At 40.8% G+C, this 21,562-nt stretch overlaps 1 protein-coding gene across 4 annotated transcripts in view; it reads left to right on the plus strand.

The window, feature by feature from the left end:
- The window catches only part of DDR2 (discoidin domain receptor tyrosine kinase 2), a 165,578-nt gene that overhangs the window by 15,925 nt on the left and 128,091 nt on the right, over window positions 1-21,562 (plus strand). For 3 of the 4 annotated variants that reach the window (XM_017881702.1, XM_017881711.1, XM_017881731.1), the window contains one exon: window positions 8,664-8,827. The exons of the other annotated variant lie outside the window; for it this stretch is intronic. The gene's annotated coding sequence lies outside the window, so the exon portion shown is untranslated. The remainder of the gene's footprint in view (window positions 1-8,663; window positions 8,828-21,562) is intronic. 4 annotated transcript variants of the gene reach the window in all.

A 21,562-nucleotide genomic window follows, 5' to 3' on the forward strand; every position in this document is an offset into this window, starting at 1 on the left:
TCCAAGCCTTACCCACTAAAGCCCCTTCTTATGTCTCCATTTCACATTGTGAATATCTGTTTTACTGCAACTAGGCACAACTGCTCTACAATTATCCTCATACATTCCTGTCTTCCACTGGGCCAGTGGCTCTCAATCTTTAATATGCATCAGAATCACCTGGAGTGCTTTTTAAAAAATGCAGGTCCCAGACGCTGCTCCATACTTACTAAATAAGAAATTTTCTGTGCAAATGCCCAGGAGGCCTGCATCTTTTAAAACAGCCTCCCTCAGGTGATTCTGTTGCAGGTGTCTGTCTGATCACATTTTGTGTAAAACAGCATTAGACTGTGGATGCCTCAAGAACCATGGCTTTAAAAAAAATCCATCCTTATATCTCAAGGACTCACCCACTAAATGCTTGTCAGATAAGTAAAAGAATGAATGAAGGGGCAATTGTCAAGAAAGATGTGTTCTTGGGAAGAATATGCTTTTGGCCAGACCCTTGGAAAATTTAGAGACTCATATTTAAATATCACTTATAATATACTTGGTCTAGACTCTCCTTCCTGGAGGCCAAGTATGGCAAAGAGCCTATGAGAGGGTGGTAGAAAGTACAAATCCATCTGTATATATATAAGAAAATGAAAATGCTCCGGACCATCCAGGATGAGATAGAATAAATTTTCTCTTGCTTTTATAAAACTAAAGTCAGTTGAACTAGAAATATTTAAATGCACTTGAGGCCCAGAAGGAGATTTGTTTCCTTAAAGTTTTGTGGACCTGACATTTTCTACTTAACTCATAGCTCTAAGGTCAATATGGATTTGTTACCAGAAAAGGGTCCCAATCCACACCCCAAGAGAGGGTTCTTAGACCTCACGCGAGAAAGAGTTCTGGGCAAGTCTATAGAGTAAAGTGAAAGCAAGTTTATTAGAGAATGAAAGAAACAAAAGAACGGCTACTCCATAGGCAGAGCAGTGGCATGGGCTGCTCAGTTGGGTATACTTATAGTTATTTCTTGATCATATGCTAAATAAGGGGTGGATTATTCATGGATATCATGAATCCATGAATAATCCATGATTCATGGATAATCATGGATTATTCATGGTTTTCCCTTTTCTGGAAAAGGGGCAGGGATTTCCCTCGGAACTGAGGATCCCTCCCCTTTTTAGACTATATGAGGTAACTTCCAGATGTTGATATGGCATTTGTAAACTGTGATAGCGCTGGTGGGAGTGTCTTTTAGCATGTTAATGCATTATAATTTGCGTCTAATCAGCAGTGAGGACGACCAGAGGTCACTTGTATCACCATCTTGGTTTTGGTGGGACTTGGTAGGCTTCTTTACTGCATCCTGTTTTATCAGTAGGGTCTTTGTGACCTGTATGTATCTTGTGCCAACCTCCTGTCTCATCCTGTGACTAAGAATGCCTTAACCTCCTGGGAATGCAGCCCAGCAGGTCTCAGTCTCATTTTACCCAACCCCTATTCAAGATGGAGTCACTCTGGTTCAAATGCCTCTGATAGAGTCATTCCTGTATTTAGCAAGAGTTTTTTGTTTGTTTGTTTGTTTTTTTTTTTGAGTACTTACTAAGAAGCTTGTATTTAATAAGACATAGTCCTTTCCCTTTCTGAGTTTATTTTCAGTTAGAAAATTCAGGGAGCAGTAAAAGAGCAATGCAAGTAAATGGGGGGATACTTGTTCAGAATCTGCAAATGTAAGAGTGCAATGGAAGGGTTTGTATAGCCAGGGGACTGGTGCTGGATGCTGCAAATTGAATAAGAATTGGAATAAATTGGATAGCCAGGAAGCAAAGAGCAGTGGAACAGGTGCTTGGCAGTCAGATTGCTTATGGCTGGCTGGTTCAGTTAACAGTAAGGACAGGAGCCTAGGGTGGTGTGATATTTGCCTTGGGGAGCATAGAGAAATAGCATTGCATAGATGTGTTTTCTGACATTAAATAGAACTTTGGATGTTGTGGAATTTTGAACATTTCCTTTATATGAAAGCCGGTGAATTGCAGGGGAGAACAAATCAAGTCAGGGAGACCCACTAGAAGGCTGCTTTCTCAGAACAAGGAGCACTGAGGAAAAAATTAAAAACAAATAAACAAAAAAAGAAGGTTGCTTTTGGTAGTCCACTCTTTAGACCAGGGTGGTGGAGTGCAGAAAGAAAAGCCAGAGGGATGTGGAAGGACAAGATGGCATGACCATGAATGGTGGCAGAAGCAGCGTGGAATGAGCACATCAGCTGATGTGGAACGTATGAGAACAAAAACACTCATTTTCTCACCAGAACCCTTAGTAGGAGACAGTACCTTAAGCTTATAGTGAGGATTCCAAATTGAAATTGCTCAGTAACTGTTTCACCCTTTGTTGCTGGCAGATCAGATGGCTCTGGAAGAGACTAGGACTATTTGTTGCTTCTTCTGTCTCTCATCACTCCCCGACCTCATCCCACAGTGAGGACCACTCACTAGTGATATTTCTGCTTGAGACCTACAAAGGAAGTCTTGCTAATGAGACTTAGGCACTGTTTCCCAAAGTGCCATTCTTGGAAATCTGTGGGTTTGTAAGTAGATTACAAGGTCACAGTTCCGTGGTCAAATTAGTTCAAAAAGTATTGTTAGAGAATTAAACAAGTTTCTTTACTGCAGGACTTCCCACAGTCTTTAATATGGTAATCGACATTTTGACTATCCAAGAGAGGGCGAGCTTAGAGCACTCCACAAACTTTTTGGATCATGGAGCTCTTTTTAAAAGAAGCACCTTGAAAGAAGAGGATGACACAGCATATATTTAAAGAAATTAGGGACTAGAAAGTTTGTCTCTTGCACTAGAGGTTGGTAGTGTCATGCAAAAAAACAAGAGTTGGGATTTGGGTCCAGGCTTTACCACTAACTGGTGATCTGGGTAAGTCATTGAATGTCTCTGAGGTTCAGTTTTCCCAGGGGTTATGCTCATTGTAAATGAACTCTTCAACTCCTTTCAAAAGCCTGTCTTCATACTCAAAAAGGAAAATAATCTGCACTTTCTCTACTCTGCAATAACTCTGGTGGTAGAGGCAGTGGTAGGAAAAGAGAGGGTAGAGGGGACAGTGACAAGAAGATGAATAAGATACGGTCTGAACCCCTTTGCTGATTCAACTGTTGGGCCCAGTTACAGTGCTGGGCTGATGTAACAAAGATAGATGAAGTTTGCAGTGTGTTCTCAGGCTTCTCTGAATCCAGCCACATCATGTGATATACAGCAACTAGTTCAGTTGCTAAGCAACACTAATTCCCAATGGTCACTTAATCCATCTAGTCTCAGTTCTGCTATTAAGAAGCTGTGAGGCCTTGGATAAATCAATTAACCCTCTGGGTTTGGTTTTCCTTCATCTGTAAAATAAGGAGGTTGGGTTAGGTCTGGAACCATTTTTAAGTTGACCCGAGTCTTACCTGAAAGAAGGTAAAGGAAACACAGCTGTTCTCCTCTCACCCACCCCATGCAGGTGGGCCCCAACATTCCGTCTTCGCTTTTCTTCTCTTCCTTCCTCCTGGATCACTTAATCTGTCTCAGACTTTAATTATTGCATTTATGTAGTTGAAGTTCAAATGTGGATCTCTAAGACCAACTCCTCTCTTGAATGCCAAAGTCAAGGTGTGTCTACCTGTTTTCATTCTAAGGAAATCAAATTACTTATGTTTCAAACCAAACTCACAGTCTCCCCTTACAAACCAATTCCTCTTCCAGGTTAAAAATAAATAAATAAATAACTGGCCAGGTGCGGTGGCTCATGCCTGTAATCCCAACATTTTGGGAGGCCAAGGAAGGCAGATCACTTGAGGTCAGGAATTTGAGAACAGCCTGGCCAACATGGTGAAACCCCATCTCTACTAAAAATTCAAAAATTAGCAGGGCGGAGTGGCGCCCACCTGTAATCTCAGCTACACAGGAGGCTGAAGCAGGAGAATCACTTGAACCTGGGAGGTGGAGGTTGCAATGAACCCAGATTGCACCACTGCACTCCAGCCTAGGCAACAGAGTGAGACTCCATATCAAAAATAAATACATAAATAAATAAATAACTATGTGCTCCTGGTCACATGCAGCCCAGACACCCAGGCTTTTTGACTCCTTCCTTCTTCCCTCCTGTGGTAGTCACTGGTCAATTCTCAATTCTCTCCACATTATTATTATTATTATTATTATTATTATTTGAGACAGTCTTGCTCTGTTACCCTGGCTGGAGTGCAGTGGCTCGATCTCAGCTCACTGCAACCTCGGCCTTCCAGGTTCAAGTGATTCTCATGTCCCAGCCTCCCAAGCAGCTGAGATTACAGTGGATGTGCACCACCATGCCCAGCTAATTTTTGTATTTTTAGTAAAGATGTGTTTTCACCATGTTGGCCAGGGTGGTCTTGAACTTCTGGCCTCAAATGATCCACCTGCGTTGGCCTCCCAAAGTGCTGGGATTACAGGCATGAGCCATCGTGCCCAGCCCCTCTCTACATTATTATATGTCCACATTATTTATTTCCCTTTCCTGATGTCATTATTGTACATAAGGCTTTCATTGGTTATCCTGTCCCAGGTCTCTCCTCCAAAGCACTCCACATGCCAGGTTCAGCCTCACAGAGCTTCTCTGAGCCTGCCATCCCACCTCTCCAAAACCTTTCCTGGCTCTCTTGTGCTCACCCCTTGGTGGCATTCGGAGCCCTGCGTTTTCCCACCTCAATCATCTTCCAGCTTCCAGCTTTGTCTTCAATTACCTGTGTGTTCCTGTCCTCCTGCCAACTATTTATTAATCTTCTTATCCCATAACTTGCCTATTCAAATTGTTTCCTTTTCTTAGATTTTTGTCTGCATTCTTTCTACCTGACAAAATCCTAGTGATATTTCAAGAGTCAGCTCAAATAATGCCTCCTCACTCCAACAAATCTTTAGGGAACTCTCAACTGGCTTGATTTCTCCTTCTTTTAGTGCCTTGTTCTTTTCTTTCTTACTACCTTACTAACCCAAACTATATATCTACTATATCTTGTAATATCCTTTATATCTTTTTTGAGGCCAAGGAGCATATTTCCTTCATCTTTCTATCGACTATAGTGCATATTACATATTAGGAAATCAAAAACATGGTTGAACAAATTCCTATTAAATTATTAAGCTATTAAAACAATAATCTATTGAAATAATGTAATAATGTTAATCTCCTAACAAAATACTAATTAAATTTAAGTAAAATAAATAATCTACAATAATCCAAAAATGAATCGAATCTTGGTTTACTCTTTGGTGTTTTACCATTCTACTTTCGTGTCAAGTTTAGAAATAATTTTCTGAAGAATTTTGATTTTGATTTTAGTTATACTTTTGCTTTAGTAAGACCGTCAGCCTATGGTTAAGGATATTTATCTGTCCTGTGAAATCTCACTATCTCCAAGAAACCGGCTGGCTTCACTACATCATGGGAAAGGTGTTATCTTTCCTAGTTGGAGCGTCATATGATGATGTGGCTGAAAACATGCACTTTGGCATAAGACAGACTTGGTTTGGAATACCGACTCTGGCCTTGTTAGGGCTGCTTGGGGAATTTAGTTAGCATCTCTAAATATTGGTTTCCTCATTTGTAAATGGAGGTAATAATACATCCTGTAATTGTAGGTACTGGTTCTACTCCTGGAAGGATTCAAAAATTGTCATACTTAGCTGAGGGGCTCCTCCAAGCCTGGGCGGTGTTTTCTGTATGCTCTATGGACCTACAAATGCAAACCACACTGGACTATGTAATGTCAGAGACAGATTGGAAAGCTGAAACAGAAATGCAGGGACTGTTGGTGCCCATCTTCCTGGCTTGGTGGGGAGGGATGCAGGAAAGCAGAGTTGTGTTTCTCATCTTGAATCAGACAGATGACAGACACTCCAGGAAATTCCTTTTGTTTGGGGAAAAAATGCTCTGCCATCTTCTCTTACCTCAGTTTCCTACATTCCCAGACTTCCTAAAAGACTACACCACTGGGGTTCCCTGAGAAACCAGCTAAGTCCAGGACATAAGATCAGCCCCACAGCTCATTTTGGTTCATAGACAATAAGGAAAGGGGACTTAACAATTACTGAGTGCTGAGTAGCCACTATGTGGTAGGAACATTTTGTACATAATTACAATTATACTTCCTCATAACTTTATCACATAAGTATCATCTCTATTTTACAAGTAGATGCTAAGCAACCTCCCAAGATTGTACAGCTAGTAAATCTGAATGAAGAAATGAACTCAGATAGTCTATAAAACTTCTAGCATTTGTGGCCAGGCATAGTGGCTTACGCCTCTAATCCCAGCACATTGGGAGGTCGAGGTGGGAGGATTGCTTGAACTCAGGAGTTAGCGATCAGCCTGGGCTATATGGCAAAACCTTGTCTGTACAAAAAATACAAAAATTAGCTGGGTGTGGTGGCATGCACCTGCAGTCCCAGCTACTTGGGAGGCTGAGGTAGGAGGATCACTTGAACCCAGGAGGTGGAGGTTGCAGTGAGCCATGATCACACCACTGCACACCAACCTGTGTGACAGAGCAAGGCCCTGTCTTAACAAACAAACAAGCAAACAAACAAAGAAACTTTTAGCATTTGAGATCTTCAATGTGATCAAAGCAAATTAGCTTTATGAGGTGGGGTTTCCTTTAGCTTCTATGTCAGCAAAATTGTGAACCAATAGGATTAACCTTTTGCCACCTTAGTACTGTGGGGAACTAGCTTTCAGAAATATTGTTTGAGGGCTGGGCACGGTGGCTCATGCCTGTAATCCCAGCACTTTGGGATGCCAAGGCGAGTGGATCACCTGAGGTCAGGAGTTCAAGACCAGCCTGAGCAATATGTCCAAACCCTGTCTCTACTAAAAATACAAAAATTAGCCAGGCATGGTGGTACACGCCTGTAATCCTAGATACTTGGGAAGCTGAGGCATGAGAATCGCTTGAACCCTAGAGGCGGAGGTTGCAGTGGTTGAGATCGTGGATCGTGTCTACTGCACTCCAGCCTGGGTGATAGAATGAGACTCTGTCTCAAAAAACAAACAAACAAACAAAAAGCTGTTTGGGGACACTTGGGTCCTGTTTTCTTCCCTGACGCTGATGTGATGCTGATGATAGTGAGTGTTTCAAGAACTAGGAGAGGCTGGTGGTTGTAAACATCCCTATAAACGTTAGTTCAGAGATTGTTAATGTTAATTTTCTGGAGCAGTGTGAGGTAAGCCCCAAGTACTAAAGGGCAGAAGTATAGTAAAAGTTTGGTTGTTTTGTCAACTTTGTAAGATTTCAGCTGGATACCTTGTTAGGAAACTAGAAGCTGGAGGAAAGTTGTGCTAAGATGTGTAGCATTTGTTCTTGCTTTGTGTGGCCATTTTATTCCCAATAAGTACTCCGCTGAAGAAATGGGCAACTTACAGCAGCCATTCAGCAGCCCGCCTGAACACTGTGGCACTGTATATAGTTATAGGGAGTTATATCCATTCAGAGGGACACACCAGATCAGAGGAAAGGAAAGAGGTAACTATGTATGCAGATGTGGAACTGTCCCCAACATTTATAACAGACAAGCCAAGGTGAAATATATAGCATACTAATATCCAACTTTTTAAATAAAAAATCTGTGCATCTCAAGGTATGGTGGCTCACATCTGTAATCCCAGCACTTTGTGAGGCCGAGGTGGGAGGATGGCTTGATTGCCTGAAGCCAGGAGTTTGAGACCAGCTTGGGCAACATAGCAAGACCTGGTCTCTATAAAAAATACAAAAATTAGCTGGGCATGGTGGTGTGTACCTGTAGTCCTAGCTACTCAGGGGGCTGAGGCAAAAGGATCACTTGAGCCCAGGAGTTCAAGGCTGCTGTGAGCTATGATCACTCCACTCCAGCCTGGGCAACAAAGCAAGACCCTGTCTAAAGAATACTACAGCAAAACAAACAAACAAACAAACCCAAAACACTACAAATCCATAGTTTTTATATATGTGTAAAGTATTTCTAGAAAATTACTCAAGTAACTGATAACTAGTTACCTCTGAAGGTGGGGATGGTGTGGTGGAAATGAGACTCACTTTTCATTGTCCAGAGCAGTGATTCCCAGTGTGTTCTGGGATTCCTGGGAGTCCTTGAGACCCTTTCAGGAGATCCATAGATCAAAATTATTTTAATAATAATACCAAGTTGTTTTTATTCTCGTTCTCTCATGAGTGTACAGTGGAGTTTTCCAGAGGCTCAGTGACATGTGCCATTGCAACAAATTGAGTCCAGAAGCAGATATGATAATCCAACTGTGTCTGGTCAAGCCAAATATTTAAGAGATTTTAAAGAATGTAAAATGATATAATTCTTCTCATTTTGAAGATGAAGTTATTTTGATAACAATTTTGAAGATAAAGTTATTTTTATAACAAGTATTATTCAATAAAATTACTATTATTTAATGAGTTAATACACAATAAATTTTAAATTCTCAGTTTTAATTTCTAACTGGGCAAATATCAGTAGGTATAAACAACATCCCTCTGAGATCCTCTGGGATACATCCAATTCCTTCAGTGCCTGGTGTGCTTGGAAAGCTTCTGTTGCACAGTGCTGGACAGGAGTGCCAAGGAGGAAAGAAATGTGAATGGAACCGAAGTCTGTAATAAAATATTGCTTTCTCTTTTTCCCAGCCTCCATCAAGGGAGATCTACAAGTTGCCTGGGGTTCAATGCTCTAGAAAGTTCCAAGGTTTTTGGCTTGAATTGTTCTAAAGAAGCTGAAATAATTGAAGAGAAGTAGAGGCCAGCTGTTTTTGAGGATTCTGCTCCACAGAGAATGCTCTGCCCCTGTTGATGTAAGTAGATCCAGTCACCGAGGCTCTGTTACCACATGAGATTGGGAGTGGTGTGGCTCACATTGAATCCCCCCACTTATCCTGCCTGGTGTCACAGGGAAAGTTGAACACTTGGTTTCTGTGCCTAGGGCTGCTATCAGATGAGGAGACAATGTATTTGACTATATAGGAAATCTGATATGGACTGTCAATTAACTCATTTTCACTTCCATTGATTTGGTCGTGACCAGCCCTAGATTAGAGGGCAGTTCTGGAGTGTCCTGGCCTAGAGTGTCTTCCTCAGTTTTGAGTGAGCCAGGGTATCTGGCCTCTTTCTGGGACTTCTCTGTCCTTACAGAACCCACTGGAAATCTCTAGGGTTCCTGCATCAATTCATGTTTTCTAATATTAAAATTTGTTTTTATTTTTTATTTTTAACAATTATTTTATAAGTTGTTTTCTTCTAAGATTAATTTGAGGTGATTTAGAGTAAAACAATACTTAATAGAAGCACTACAACCAGGATAATAGTACAAGAGTCCTATAATTATGTTTTGGGGTAATTAAATGTAAGAAAACCTAGCCCAGGGATACTGATTGCAGATTTGTACCGTGCTTAGCTGTGACTCAAGGCAAAAAGAGAAGCATGCTATATTGCAGAACTTTTATTAGGAAACTATTTCCACATATCAAGGTGGTCTGCTACAGGTAAATTTTGGTCTGAATGGGACTTCTCGGTTCATCCTTTGGCAGGCTCAAATCCCACTGAGGATCTAGAACTGTAGCAATTTCTAGATTGTGTCTGAGACCTTGCCAGCCTGGAGCTCCATATCTCCTTCATGCCTATGCCTCTAGCATCTAGCATAGGGTCTGACACATGGAGGATGCTCAGTGAGAGCCCTCAGATTCAACTTGGGCTTTACTGTATTCTGCACAGCTTCTGGAATGTGTGCTGAATGAATGAATGAGTAAATAATGTGAATGATTATTGGGATAAGGGTGGGGCTAAAGTAGTATTTTCTTACATTCCCCAGAAGATTTCTTCTCCCTGTCAAGATGACTATTGGATTATCCCCTCCTCTCTGTTTATTATCTAGGGAATGCCTCATTGCTCTTTAGTTTCCTGGTGGTAATAATTCACTTCATAGTTTAATATCTTAGATTACCTTCTTCCCACAGATTGCCTTGAAATTTGCCTTTTCTTCCTCCCTCCCTTTCTTCCTTCCTCCCTCGTTTCCTCCCTTTTTTCCTTCCTTATGATAGACTCTTGGTATGGGAGAGTTAAGAGGTCTTAACTTGAGCCTTCATAGTATATATTTTAGAATGAATAATTCATTGCTATGCTTCACCACCAACCAGAAATTATTATAGTGTTTCTCTATTACATGAGACTTTTCAAACATTATTTATCTATCATTTGTTCTGCTTTACCTTTCAGAAACTATCACTGTGGTCTTTTCTTCGCCTGCCATTGGATTTTTTTTTTTTTTTTTTTTTTTTTTTTTTTTGACAGGGTCTTGCTCTGTCTGTCACCCAGGCTGGAGTGTAGCAGTGCGATCTTCTGCAATCTTGGCTCACTGCAACCTCTGCCTCCAGGCTCAAGTGATCCTCCCACCTCAGCCTCCCAAGTAGCTGGAAATACAGGTGTACGCCACCACTTCGTAATTTTTGTGGAGATGGGGGTCTTACTATGTTGTCCAGGCTGGTCTTGAACTCCTGAGCTCAAGCAGTCCTACCACCATGGCCTTCTAAAGTGCTGGGATTACAGGCATGAGCCACCATGCCTGGCCACCAATCTTAAATAATGATTTCCATAAATTATTATTTCAATATTCAAGACATGTGCTGTATATAGCCTTGTCCTGTGAAACCTGATTTCGGTGCCTCCTCCAACCCCACTGTCATATTATCCCTGGAACTATCTCACACACCTTGGCTCCTCCAGGAAGAGTCCTTCTGGTCATCAATTCAGGCTCATTCTCCTTCTGGGAATAATCAGACTGAGTATTTCAATCTGTTTAGGGATTTACTAAGTTTTAGTTTCTTGTGTTTCTTATTAATAGGGAGACCAAATAATTCAGTATCCAATCTGGAGAACTAGTGAGGACAGGAGAAGTTATTAATAGGTAATCTGGAACATAAGGCATACTCTAGATGGGTGTGGCCACCTACTTTTCAAAGATATTGCCTCTTTAATAGGTATTGAGAGCAGAAGGGTAACAACAACCTTTGGAGATTGAACTCCTGAATTCTGTTCAGTTGTCTAGGGCTAGGGAACTTTGACACAGATTTTGTAGCACTGAATATTTCTAACAAGCTGTGGGGGTCCTGTCTCCTAGTGGATGTTAGAGTTCCCAGAGGGAGAAGTCAAGACCACTGCAGCACCAATGGCCCCGTGCTTATGTGATCCAGTGGTGGTACCTCCAGTCAGTCTTCCTCCACCCTCTCCTTCCGCTTTTCCCTTCCCCCCCCTTCTTCCCTTCCCGTCCCCACTCCCCAATCTGCGCCCTTCTCTTTTGGATCCTTATTCTCTCCCTCTCCCTTCCACCCCCTCCTCCCTCTGTCTCCCTCCTTTTCTGTATTCTCTTTTCAACGCCTTCTCTTTCTCTATTTTCTTCTCTCCGTTTGCCATTCACACTGTCTTCCTTTTCTTCTCTCTTCTAAAATGGCTCTTCCAAAATCATTGGAGGGCAGCTCAAAAGAGCAACTCTGCCAACATTAATTTCTCCTTGAAAGGGAAAAGCCTGCATTTCCAATTATGACTTAGTCTTCCTTCATTAGTTAGAAACTGTCTTTTTCCCATAGCAAGTGGCCTAGGAATGGTGTGTTTCTCTCAAGTCTCTGGTTGGAGGTTCTGGTTTTATGTATTCTGCTATGCACGCTTTCCAGGGCATGAAGACAGGGCAGCCTGGGGCATTGGAGGTGGGAGTGGCAGTGAGGATGGTGGTTTGGCTGTGACAGGACACACCTGGAAATGTCTGCTTGTCACAGAATGGATTACAGCTGAAGTAAACAAAACTGTGTGATCATGTTGCTGCATAAACCTCAACGTCTGAAATTTGGGACGATGGCTGTGCCAGAATTATTTTAGAGAGACAAACTCAGGATCAGTGTTCAACTAACCAGAGAATCTGTAGCTCCCTCCACCAGAGAGGGAGAGAGCATAGCAGAAACTGAGGAGAGAAGCTCTTCAGGCCACTCAATGGCTCACGTCCGTAGTACCAGCACTTTGGGATGCTGAGGAGGGAGAATCACTTGAGCCAGGTTGGAGAGCAGCCTGGGCAATGTCGCAAGACCTTGTCTGTACAAAACAAAACAAAACAAAACAAAACAAAACAAAAGCCAGGTGTGATGGTTCCAGCTACTGGGGAGGCTGAGGCTGAAGAATTTTTTGAGCCTGGGAGGTTGAGGCATGGTAAGCCCTGTTCACATCGCTGCACTCCAGCCTGGATGATAGAATGAGACCCTGTCTCAATAATAAATAAATAAATAAATAAATAAATAAATAAATAAATAAGTAAAAGTTCTTCGAAGAGGAGTGGAAGGGAGGAACCAAGGGCTGAACATGGACAATTCTAGGCAAACAGGACTCCAGAAACATTCTGAAAAGCATAAGCTGAGAGCAGACTTCAGTAACATGAAGAAAGAACTGGGGAGGAGGGGAGCAGTCTAGAGAATAACATGCTCTTATTTGTTCATGGGATTCATAAACTGTGAACAATATTTTTATTTACCAAAAAGATAACAAAGTTTATTGAGCACCTGTAATGTGTAAGGGACTCTGGAAGTAGTCTGAAGGGATACAAATATAAATAAGAGAGAATTCCAGCCTCGATTTCTCATGGGCATGGGCTAATAGGAAAGGAAAGGAACAAAAAAGAGAATTACACTCAAGGGAGGTGAGCATGAGTCAGGACCATGACAAATGGTCGAGGGAAGGAAAGAACACTTGTAGCTGGGATGTTCAAGGAACACGTGCTTTGAATATAGAGGGTGTGGAGCTTGAGCCAAGCCTTGGGGGCTAGGAAGGAATTTGATATACAGAAGGGAAGATGTGGGTCATTATCGTTGGAGCTGACCTAGGCAGCTGTGATCTGGTGAACAAGTACTGAGCTGGGCATGTGGAGTGGAGGGGAGGGAGGAAATGGCTGTCTACCTGGGGCAGAGGATTGGGTTGAGGAGCGGTGGAAGATAACACTGGAAAGGAGGACACTTGCCAGACTGTGGAGAGCCCTGACTGTTGGCTAGGCTAAGACATCTGGACAGTCTGGACACCATGTTAGGGATTCAGCACGTGCATTTTAGGTGCTCTAGCGGGGAAGGATGACTTTACTGTTAGAGATGCTCATTTCTGATGTCCCTCTCGCTGAGTGTGAGTGCAGTCCTGAATAAGATTAAAGGTGTCATGACAATAAACCATTTGGAAAATGTAAAAAAAAATGTATGCATGAGACACTTGGAGCAAGCATTTTCTAAGGTCTCAATTTCTTGTTTTTGCTTTGATCATTATAGCTTATAAGAGTAGATTTCAGGGTTAGCCACAAACTCTATTGCTGTCAGAGCAGATTTGGGCTGCTAGGTATAATCTTATTTTCATTGTTTCGATTCTAATTTCTTTGTAATTTTTTGTATTATACTACATATTTTAGCCCCAAATTGTGGGCTGCAGGAATAATGTTGTTAAGTATTTTTGGCTGGCAGTGTTCACTAAATTGCTTCCTGAGCCTGAACTTGCTCAAACTTCCTGTTTTTTAGGGCACAGAACTCCTGGTTTCTCCATTTATGATGGCTAAGAGGGGTTTGGAGTCTCTTTTCTAGACTTTCATAGCATGTTTCAGGATTTCTCACTGATATCTAATTGTCTTATAAGAGACATTACCTTTTTCTCACACTCAAAAAACCATGATCCCCTCTAGGTAAGGTCTGAGTCTCTGTCAAACATTTTCACTTTTGTGTAACATTTAGCATAGTATTTATCAGGCATTACTTTATTTGAGGGTAGAGGAGGTAGGCAGCGGTGGGCAGTTGGGACCCCCCCGTGCTTATGTTCTAGTCCAATATTAAGTCTTGTAGAGAATGGTCTAAAGTAGATCTGTGCTATCTGAAATATTATCTAGTGAGAGCATTGGCATCATCAAAGAGCTTGTTAAAAATGCAGGATCTAAGCTGGGCACGGTGGCTCACGCCTGTAATCTCAGCACTTTGGGAGGCCAAGGCAGGTGGATCACGAGGTCAGGAGATCGAGACCATCCTGGCTAACACGATGAAACCCTGTCTCTACTAAACAAATTTTAAAAAAAATTAGCCGGGCGTGGTGGCGGGCACCCGTAGTCCCAGCTACTCGGGAGGCTGAGGCAGGAGAATGGTGTGAACCCAGGAGGTGGAGGTTACAGTGAGCTGAGATCGCGCCACTGCCCTCCAGCCTGGGCGACAGAGCGAGACTCCGTCTCAAAAAAAAAAAAAAAAAAAAAAAAAAAAAAAAAAATGCAGGATCTAAGACCTCAGACTAAATCAGAATCTGTGTAATTTGACTGTCCTTTGAGACTTGCTGGTCTCCAGATGTAATGTGTACACATCACCTAGGGATCACGTTAAATGCAGGTTCTGACACTCAGTTGCTTAGGTAATGATAGAACAACCAGGCCTTGAAGTTTTCTCACTTCAAAGCAGCAACTTCCTTTCTAGAGATGTCACTGGACACTTTCCCTCCTGAGAGTGACACTCCTGCACAGAACAGATGGTTTATGACAGTAGTTGAAAAACTGTGGCCTGCTGGTGATATCCAGCCTGCCACCTCTTTTTGCAAATAAAGTTTTATTAGATCACAGTGACATTCATGTATTTACATATTGTCTATGGCCTCTTTTGTGCTGTATTGACTGAGTTGAATAGTTATAAAAGAGACCATATGACCCACAAAGCCAAAAGTATTTACTATCTGAGACTTTATAGAAAACAGTTTGCTGACCCTAGCTTATGTGAGTGACCCTAAATATTTCCTTAAAGGAATCAAATAGCTATACTCTCTTGCCCCAGTGGCAAACTTTCCAAGCCCATCTGAATCCATGGCTATTCATGGAGAAGCTGAACCATAAACCGTAATTCCCAAGCAACCCACAAAGGGTCTTGAGCCTAAAATTGGTCTGGATAATGGTACCACAGCATCTCTGACTTTCCAAAATCCATTTAGTATGTCCCTCCTCAAAGAAATGGTTGTAATTTTTGTAATTTTATTGAGCTGACTCCCTCCTCCACAAATTGATTTCATTAATTGTTCAACACAATTTTGACTTTTCCCAAGAATGGAAATCAAAAGGAAATTCTGAGTAAAGATATATTTGGGACCAAGGAAATAAAAAGACTTGTACAAGTTGGTTATAATACACATTTTACTCCTAAAAAGGTAGCGTTGGTTTCGGCCTCACTCTGGGCTATTCACTGGGCAGGCTGTGTGGGCTTGGAATCATTCTTCTAATTCCCTTAGAGAATCCCACCACCTGTCTCTTATTTGGGTTTTTGAATTGTGAAATGATGGCACACACAAGCTCCAAGAATAGCTGTGTGTGTATGCCAAGCATACAGAGACAGAAGGCAGAGACTTAGGCCAAGGATCAGGAAATACAGAAGAGAAGCTGGCATGGAGGCATCTGCTCCACAAACACAGTGAAGCCGGAGGTTGTAGGAGGAGGGAGGTGGGACCCGTGTAATCACTGGAGGATGTGAACGCTCTGCTCTGCTCTGCAAGTCTTGGAGATCTTGGTTTTCTTTCCAGAACCAAATTTCAGAGGAGGTGGGTGTAGGAGAATTGAGATTCTTTTTCCTCATCCAGAGTTATCTGAGGCCAGAGAGGTTTAGGGTGAGATTCTGTGGGAATCTTTGCTGTAGCTCCAGAAGCTTTATTCTTACTTAGTTCCTTTTCCCTTTGTCTGGACTGTAGTTCCTTTTCCCTTTGTCTGAATAGTCCAGGACACTAAAAGGGTTTGTGAAGAGGCTGGGTAGACATAAGTGGAGAGTCTTCTCCTTAATTCTAGAGTCTACCTTGACTTCAACCAATTAGAGATTGTAGGAGTGAATTAGATCCCCTTATGTTAAACCCTGTTTCTGGCAAGCCCTCCTGAAATTCCCTAAGATGCAGAGCTGATTAGCTCACCCGGTCAGAATGTGAAGGTTTTAAAGCCAAAGTTACTATTTGGGCTGATATTTTAGACTTTCTCTTCATTGGAAGAAGCATAATGTATTCATTCATTCATTCATTCATTCATTCATTCATTCATTCATTCAGTGAATATCCATTGAAAACCTATTGTGTAATAGGATGTGAGGAAAAACATGAACTGGAGAGTCAGACCCATCTGAGTTCAAATTCTAGTTTCTTGATCTGTGAGCTAACACCTCATTCAAGTTTCCATCCAGATGACATAACTACCCCAGCTTCCTTCCCTGATTCTGCAGGTTAGGTTGGACATTTACTTCTCTGCTTTTGCAGCAACTTTTTTTTTTTATCTTCATTTTTATTTTATTTTATTTTATTTATTTATTTTTTTATTATACTTTAAGTTTTAGGGTACATGTGCACAACGTGCAGGTTTGTTATACATGTATACATGTGCCATGTTGGTGTGCTGCACCCATTACCTCATCATTTACATTAGGTATATCTCCTAATGCTTTCCCTCCCCTCTCTCCCCATCCCACAACAGGCCCTGGTGTGTGATGTTCCCCTTCCTGTGTCCAAGTGTTCTCATTGTTCACTTCCCACATATTGAGTGAGAACATGCGGTGTTTGGTTTTCTGTTCTGCAATAGTTTGCTGAGGAATGATGGTTTCCAGCCTTTTTTGAGCAAACTTCTACATTGTCTGTTCTATACCACGAATTATGTGGAATTATCCATTTGGAGTCTGTCTCTGTCTCCAGATTGGTAAAGTCAATGAAGAAAAGAGCTTTCATTTCACATACTTTTTACCTAGTGCCCTGACATATATTAGAAATTAGACATATGTTTATTGCACTGAAAAGAACCTAGTTGTGTGGCTTAATTTTCCCTAAAGGCATGTGTCGTCTCATTCTGTAAAACAGCTGAAGGTGATAAAAAACGTGCCTTGTGAGTTTTTTGTGAAAAGGGATTACATCAGTAATGTTTGAATTAGTATTTATAAATATGAAGTTGTTTGCAATAGTAATAGTTGTTCTATATCTGGATTGGATTGGGATTCAGTAGAAAGCAAGCTAGAAGAGAAATCAAGAAAAGTAGGGAGATGTCCAGGTCCACTTTTTCTAAACTAAATGGACTGACAAGGGGGATCTGGAGACTTCAGCTTCTGAGTGGTTGGGTTGTGTGGGGTTGACACGGGACAGAGGACCATTCCAGCAACGCTCTATGTCTCTGGCCCACTAAAGGTATCGAGGCGCTGCATAATAGTGGGGATAGCTTTTATTAATTTATTGCCCCTTTATTCAACCCTAAGCACAAAACTAAGAAAGTGAATTATGTAATTAATTGGATTTCAATGGGGCATGCAAGGGCCAAAGTCTTCTGCTGCCGCAAATCTCCCAGGCGGCCTGGCCTGTATGTGTCTTGTCTGAAGAACCTGAATAATGGAACCCGTAGATTTGAAAACATTAGATTAGGGAGAAGAGAGGAGTTGAGTTTGAAAATATTGAGTGTGACATCTGGCAGTCAAATCTCAGCGCTGAGTCATTTCACTTTTCATGTGTTCTGTTTTAGCTCAACAAACTAGGACATGAGTTCATTGTACAGATTCCAATAGTGCTTAATGTCTGGCTACCCATTAAAAAGCTTATTAGAGCTTGCTGGAGGGGTGGTCCCCTATCTTGTGTCAACTCAATAAATAAATATTTTATGGATTCTCTGCAAAATATTGGAATTTCTTTCCATGCAAGTAAACAAAGAACTGCTGCAGATGTTTCAGCAGAGTGAAAATGATACGAAGTTGCTGTGAGAAAACTTGATCTTGCTGTAATGTATGAAAAAAGACTAGGAGGGAAAGAAGTTGGGGGTGGAGAGACTTGTTATGAGCGGCCAAGATAAGAGGGCAGGGTGGGCAGTGAGAGGGAGGGCTGTCGGCAGGCAACCATGCCAAGCAGGATTAGCAGTCTGGAGGGCGACTGATACCCAAGAAGCTGGGCGACTCAGGCTTTCTCCCTTAGTATTCAGTCCTAGAAAAAGTCTCCCTGCTCTGGGAAGACCAATGTCTAGCCTCATGTGCTTCGGAACAAAAGCCGGTGACATGCATCCAAGGCGAAGGATAGATGAGAAACACACAGGCATGAAAATCAGAAAGCCCACCATTAATCTTTTTGTTGCAAAACTTTACTTTCAAAGTTCTCGGGAAAAGGGTGCAGAAGCCTCAGCACGTGAAAGCTTACGGCTCGCTGGTCACTAGGAATGCAAAATGAAAACCCTAATAAATCACAGGACTGAAATATCCAAGAGCCTGGAAGAGGCTGGGGGAGGGACAGGATGTGAGGAAAAGGAAGGGGGCTGGAGTACTGATCAGAAGACGGAGAAAGCAACAGTGTAAGAATGCGGGGAGAAAGGGCTTTAGTGGACATTCAATTTAAGTCGTCAGACTTTTATTTTGCAACAAAATTAAAGTTTATGAAGACTTTTTTTGCCCAAATATTAAATATTTACTAAATAAAGCAAAGATATTAAAACGGAAAAACTACTTTTCATTCATAAAACTCTAAGTATTCTCCTACTCCAGATTGTTATGTATATTTTTTACCTATTAATAGTCAGAATAGAAACCAATTAGACAAAGATATGTGATATCCTTAAACATTTTCCGTAATATTTGGCCTTAGGAACTTAGTCTTTGATGAATGTTACTCTTAAGGAATACCCTGAAAAGGACAAAAATCTATACACAAAGATTATTACAAATATTTTATTATAGGAATTATGTATAAAAAACCCTTAAATGACCATCCTTGAGTGTATGGTTAAATATATAAGTTATAAGCTTTTGAAATAATGAGTTTTGAGAGTTTTAGGTAACACAAGAAGGTATTTATGATATTATATTAAATCAAGATAAAAGTCACAATGTAATATAAAGATATACAATCAAAGATGTAAAAGTGCATGGAAAAAAACTCTAATGAATATATGCCAAAATGTTAACTATGATTGCTTTTAGATAAGGGGATTATGGGACCATTTTTGTTTCCTTATGCAATTGAAAAGTCATAAATGAGCATGCATTACTTTTCATCAGAAAAGAAATGAGTTACATCATTTTAAAGGGAAGATATTGTAAAGGAATATTTGTTGAGAGGATGCATAAAAAATCTGGCTAATTTCCTTATTTCCCTGGGATTCTGAGAGTTTTTTTTACTCTTGGGAATATCTTTCCTTGCTCCTAGTTAAATTATTTTCATATGTTAGTCTTGTTCCCAGGGATAAAATGGTAAGTTTGCTATTTTAGCTCTGCTCGAGCATGTGGAGTAATTCTCTGTTACATATACAGAAAACAAGGTCTTAACTCCTTGGTTTGATATTCAAGGTCTTTCAGAGTCAAATCCCAATTGATCTTCCCAATTTCACTTCCCTTAGTTTCCTACATATATTTTCTACACAAATCAAAAACCTTTTCAGACTTCCTATTTCTTGTTCGTGTCCATAACCTCCCCTTTCTGAAACTCTACTTGTTCCTGGGGACAGAATGTTCACAGAGCATGCATTAAACATCATAAAGTGGACTGGGAGCCTCTTTTAACATAAGCAGTCTGGTATTGCTGTGCTGTGTGATTTTGACAAGGCAGTTAGTTCACCCTCTAGATCTCAGATGGAACACCTGTAAAACAAAGGATTATATAGTAGATGGTTGCCAATGCTCCTTGCAGCACTACAGCTGAGTGAACCTTGTTCCCTCATGGCCCTAGGTGTGCTCATTCATCTGTCTGCACATTGTCTCAGGTTCCCACTGCATCTTAAGTGGCCCCTGCCTACCCCACTGTCAAATTCAACCCTTCCTAGCTCATGTCCCATTTCCTTTATAATGCTGTCCTCAGTGATTCTGATTAACAGGGACTTGCATGTATGATTTTTTTTGCCACTCATACATGCTGCCTTTTATCAAAACTATGGCACATGCCAAAGATATAACAGATAATATCATTTGAATAGGAAGTCAACTCGATGGGGAGAAAAAACCTACTTAAGTGAGCTTTAGAGATAAAGGTGCACACTTCTCTAAATCCTTTGTTTATGGTCTATTAATCAATGAAGTCCAATCTGTGATCCCCAGATACATAAGAGGAGAAGGATATATAGATTATTTATGATATTTCTGAAAAGCCTAAGAAAAATCACACACAGGCCCACAATAAGTCTATGTTTCTTTATTTTGAGTTAGAGGATTTTTTTTTTCATTTTTAGCCAGTGTAAATTGGTTTAAACTTCATCTCTTGAATGACTCCTAACATGGCAGAGCCCTTTTCTTCCTTCAAATTTCTACAAATGCATTGCTCCCCTTTTTTCTTTTCACCACCCATATGTCCATGTTGGACAAAAACCATGAAGGAGGTTGAGAAACTGTACCAAAATACCAAGAGCATCTTTGCCATGTTTCAGCACAAAGGGCACTGTTAGAAGGAGGTGATCAGAGTCATCTTCTGACTCAGCCTCACAAGAGGAGCCAGGGCAGATGGACAGTTCCCAACTGTTTACTCTCCTCTCTCTCCTCATTCTCTCTCTCGCATTCTTTTGCTTCTGCTTTTATTAGCAGCACAAAAGACTTTGGAGTGCTTAAGGGCAGAAAGCTTGCCTTGTTCATCTTTGCAGCTCTTGCTGGGACCAAGTATGGTGCTAAACACAGGGTAGACATTCAGTAAGTATTTGTGGAATTAATGAATGAATAAATGAAGGACAGGCGTAACTTTGATGGCAATGGGTCAGTGTGAATTCCGGAAAGAGTATGCAGAGTAATAGTCAAAGTGGATGATGGATCATTGCTCTGACTTACTAGTTATGTAATCTTGAGCAAACCCCTTTATCGCTGTGAGATTAATTTCCCCAGCTGTTGAAAAAATGCATGTAGGGGAAAGGGGGAGGGTTAGTGATTAAAAATGTGTATCATAAGGAGCATGTATGTAAAATCATCTGGCACATGGTTGCAGCTAAAGAGCTGGCATTTGTGTAGCACTTTATTTTTCCTGCATTTTTTTAAAATGTAAAACCTGAAAATCGTTAAGTTATACTAACCTCAAATCTCACCACTTAAGAAATATAAAATAAGAAGTAAAATTTCTCTTACCAGCCAACTTTTCTAATTTCCCAGAGATAACTACTTTTCTTTACATTTAGGTTTGATGTTTATCTTTCTTGATATTTTCCAAAGTTTCATGGAAACATATATTTATAATTATTTAAGATATATGTAATATATACAAACATATATTTATAATTATTTAAGATATATGTAAACTCATAAATATATACACGTACGTATATATCCATGCAACTTTGGAGAGATGTGTGTGTGTATCACGTATCTCTAAAATGCAACTATTCATCATTTTCAAAATGGAACTATTTATGTCTATCTATCTATCAATCATCTATCTATCTCCAAGTCAATTATTTTTGAATGATGGCAGAATCATTTGTTGTTTGAATATACCATATTTTGCTGCCAGTCCCCCAGTTCCAGTGTTTTGTGATTACAAATAATAATGCAAGGGTCTTCCTTGTACATCTATATCTATAAGCTTTCGTACAGTACTTACTT

This window comes from Rhinopithecus bieti, unplaced genomic scaffold (assembly GCF_001698545.2).
Source record: "Rhinopithecus bieti isolate Rb0 unplaced genomic scaffold, ASM169854v2 scaffold_1348, whole genome shotgun sequence".
NCBI classification, from domain to species: domain Eukaryota; kingdom Metazoa; phylum Chordata; class Mammalia; order Primates; family Cercopithecidae; genus Rhinopithecus; species Rhinopithecus bieti.